The sequence below is a fragment of the Salmo trutta genome, chromosome 17 (genome assembly GCF_901001165.1).
Source record: "Salmo trutta chromosome 17, fSalTru1.1, whole genome shotgun sequence".
In the NCBI taxonomy this organism is placed as follows: Eukaryota; Metazoa; Chordata; class Actinopteri; order Salmoniformes; family Salmonidae; genus Salmo; species Salmo trutta.
In genome coordinates, this window is record NC_042973.1 from 20,600,933 (window position 1) to 20,604,886 (window position 3,954).

The 3,954-nt window shown below is 41.2% G+C and overlaps 1 pseudogene; it reads left to right on the top strand.

Annotated features, from left to right (window-relative positions):
- Positions 1-1,141: 1,141 nt before the first annotated feature.
- LOC115151276 (aminopeptidase N-like) lies at positions 1,142-2,088 on the top strand (annotated as a pseudogene).
- Positions 2,089-3,954: the final 1,866 nt, after the last annotated feature.

Genomic DNA, 3,954 nt, shown 5'->3' on the forward strand with positions numbered 1-3,954 from the left:
GTGTCGCCCATCTTCCCCACTTATCCCCTGGGTCTTGCTTGCCAAGTCAACCAGCAGTTTTTGCTCAGATCCTGGTTTTCCCCAGTCTCTCTTTTTCCTCGTCCTCCTGGTTTTGACCCTTGCCTGTCCTGTCTCTGAGCCCGTCTGCCTGACCACTCTGCCTGCCCGACCTCGAGCCTGCCTGCCGCCCTGTACCGTTTTGGACTATTGAACGCTTGCCTGTCCCCGACCTGCCTTTTGTCTATCCCTTGGATTATAATAAATACCAGAGCTCAAACTAGCTGCTTCCTGTGTCTGCATCTGGTTCTCACCTTGTGTCGTGATAGTGATGTACAGATTGCCCCCAAGCTGGTTTGATTACACAATGATTCATTTGTCCTAACACTTCCATCTTATGAGAAAATAATGTCCTGTTCTGTGCTTATGAGTCCTGATTGCGTAGTTGAACAGATTAAACTGAACAAGTTCCCATCACTAGCAGTAGCAATATCAATCCTATCAGCCCAATCTCCTCTAGTTCTATTGAGGTTTGAGCACTTGACATTTTTTGGTTCTTTATCTAATCAACTCATTGCATAGGACGTTCTGTAATGATTATGCTGAATACTTGACGTCATGAAATTTGTCAGAGGCCTTGCATGTGAGGATAATTGTCTTACTAGTGGTTGTGCATGTGATGAGTAACAATTTATCCTTTAATAGTTATTTTCTGTATTCTGCCTTCATACAAGGTTGTAAAGACATAATTTTCTGAGGTAATGTAACTTGATTGTACAATGAAACCAGCTGCAAGCATGTCTAAAGATATTTAAACACTAAGAATATGATTTAAACATCTAAAAGACAGAAATTCTGTGTGAGAGTGACTTACAGTTAGTGCATTCATCTTAAGATATCTAGGTGGGACAACCACATATCACACTCGTAAGAGGTTTATTTACAATAAATGTGTGTAATATTTTGTTAGACCTTAATTGATGGTACCGTATGGTTATGACATCTCAAAATGAGTGTTAAATATCATTTGCATTTTTAGAACCTCCTGGGAAGCAGTGGCAATTGTTACTCAATGGACAATCCTGCTTAAATAAACATTCAATTATTCGATATATCATTCAAACAATTCGATATATCTAGAGCCATGACCCCTAAAGACAACTGTGTGTCTCTGCCCACCAGACCTGTGTTGATGGATGCGCCATTAGTCCTGGTGGGAGAAGAGTCCACTGGTGTACTGCTATATAAAAAACTCCACAGACAGACATCTCTCTTGCTCTGTAATTTTACGCCAGTTGGACATGGCTTCTACATAAGTAAGATTGTTTGGGTGGTGGGCATTGTGTTTGGTGCTGGGTCAGTGGCCACCATAATTGATTTGGCGGTCGTTTATTTTCAAGAGGTAGCTAAAAACAACGACGCTGTCAGTCCGACTAATGTAGGCCTCCGGGTCAACACACCTGTTATACCCACAACTGCGCCCTCTAATGAACCATGGGACATGTACCATCTCCCAGACACCCTGAAGCCTGACCACTACAACCTGACCCTGTGGCCTCGACTCACCGTCAATGCACAAGGCCTCTACATCTTCACAGGGAAATCCTATGTGGTCTTCCAATGTGTGAAGGAGACAGACCTGATCCTCATACACTCCAACAAGCTGAACTACACCAAATGGGCTGATGACCATCTGGCTAAACTGACTGCTCTAGGTAGCACACACGCACCAGCCATTAAGGCTTCCGGGCTAAAAGTAACATCCCAGTTTCTAGTGTTGCAGTGGCATGACAAGTTAACTGTTCGGGGAATACGACACGCTGGACACAGTGTTTGTTGGGGAGCTGGCTGATTATTTTGGAGGCTTTTACAGGAGTGTATATTTGGAGGATGGAGAACAAAAGTAAGTTGCTTAAACTCTGTGATGCTGTGATGTAGATTGACATGATACTGTAGATGTAATATTTAATTTCTGATTACACCTACACTTGACAATTCTTAACAATTGATAACCATTGTACTGTTTGTCTCGGAGTTGTTGCCACAACTCAAATGCAGCCCACAGATGCCTGGACTCCATCACGTCCCTGATTACCTTCCCTATATATATGTTATATATATTTTTATTTAACCTTAATTAAACTAGGCTAGTCAGTTAATAAGGCTAGGGGGCAGTATTTTGACATCCGGATGAAAAGCGGGCCCAAAGTAAACTGCCAGGTACTCAGGCCCAGAAGCTAGGATATGCATATTATTAGTAGATTTGGATAGAAAACACTCTGACGTTTCTAAAACTGTTTGAATAATGTTTGTGAGTGTAACAGAACTGATTTGGCAGGCGAAGCCCCGAGCACAATCCAACCAGGGATTTTTTTTTTGAGGTCAATCTGTTTTCCATTAGGTTTCTATGGGAAGCCCTTTTTAATAGGAATATGGTTGCAGTTCCTATGGCTTCCACTGGATGTTAACAGTTTTTAGAAATTGGTTGATGTTTTTCTTTTGAGAAATTACGAAGTAGGCCTGTTGTTTCCATGTGTCACTCAGAGGGACTCAAGTCTTCTGTTGCGCGCAACCTGGAACGCGCTTCACTTTGTTTTTGTTTGGTATTGAACACAGTATATCCCGTCTTAAATTTGATTGATTATTTACATTTTAGGGTACCTAAGTTTGGATTAGGAAAGTTGTTTGAAATGTTTGGACCAAGTTTACAGGTAACTTATTAGATACTTTGTAGTCATGTTGGGCGAGTTGAAACCGGTGTATTTCTGAATCAAACGCGCCAAATAAATGGACATTTTGGGGATATAAAGAAGGAATTTATCAAACAAAAGGACCATTTGTGATGCTTCTAGGACATTTTGGAGTGCCAACAGAAGAAGATCTTCAAAGGTAAGGCATGAATTATATCGTTGTTTCTGACCTTTGTGTCGCACCTGGCTGGTTGAAATATGATTATCGTGTGTTTGTATGCGGGGTGCTGTCCTCAGATAATCGCATGGTCTGCTTTTGCCGTGAAGCCTTTTTGAAATCTGACACTGCGGCTGGATTAACAAGAAGTTAAGCTGTATTTTGATGTAAAACACTTGTATGTTTTATGAATTCTTATTATGAGTATTTCTGTTTTTGAATTTGGCGCGCTGCAATTTCACTGGATGTTGTCAAAGCAATCCCTTAAACGGGATTCGAGTGGAAATGGGGGTGAAAGGATCCCTAAGAGGTTTTAAGAACAAATTCTTATTTACAATGATGGCCTAGAAACAGTGGGTTAACTGCCATGTTCAGGGGCAGAATGACAGATTTTTACCTTGTCAGCTTGGGGAATAGATCTAGTAGCTCTAACCCCTAGAGCGTACAGTTGAAGTCAGAAGTTTACATACACTTAGGTTGGAGTCATTAAAACTCATTTTTCAACCACTCCACGAGTTTATTGTTTTAACCTGATATGGATAGGGGGCAGTATTTTCACATACGGATGAAAAAACGTACCCGATTTAAACAGGTTACTACTCTTGCCCAGAAACGAGAATATGCATAGTATTAGTAGATTTGGATAGAAAACACTCTGACGTTTCTAGAACTGTTTGAATGGTGTCTGTGAGTATAACAGAACTCATATGGCAGGCAAAAACCTGAGAAAAAGTCAACCAGGAAGAGGAGGATATGAGAATTGTAGTTCTTCTTTCTCGTCCCTTTCGAAACTACAGTGTTTGTGCTGTTATGTTGCACTTTCCAAGGCTTCCATTGGCTGTCTAAAGCCTTCAGAAAGTGGTTTGAGCCTTCTCCTGTCACTGGGCAGAGTATAGGAGCTCAGTTACTGAGTGGTCTGCCTGGCAAGAAAGGGATTGGATATGCGTGGTCCCGCGAGCACGCTGTTTTTCTTTTTCTCCTTGAATGAATACGCTATTGTCCGGTTGGAATTTTAGCACAATTTTACGTAAAAAATACCATAAAAATATA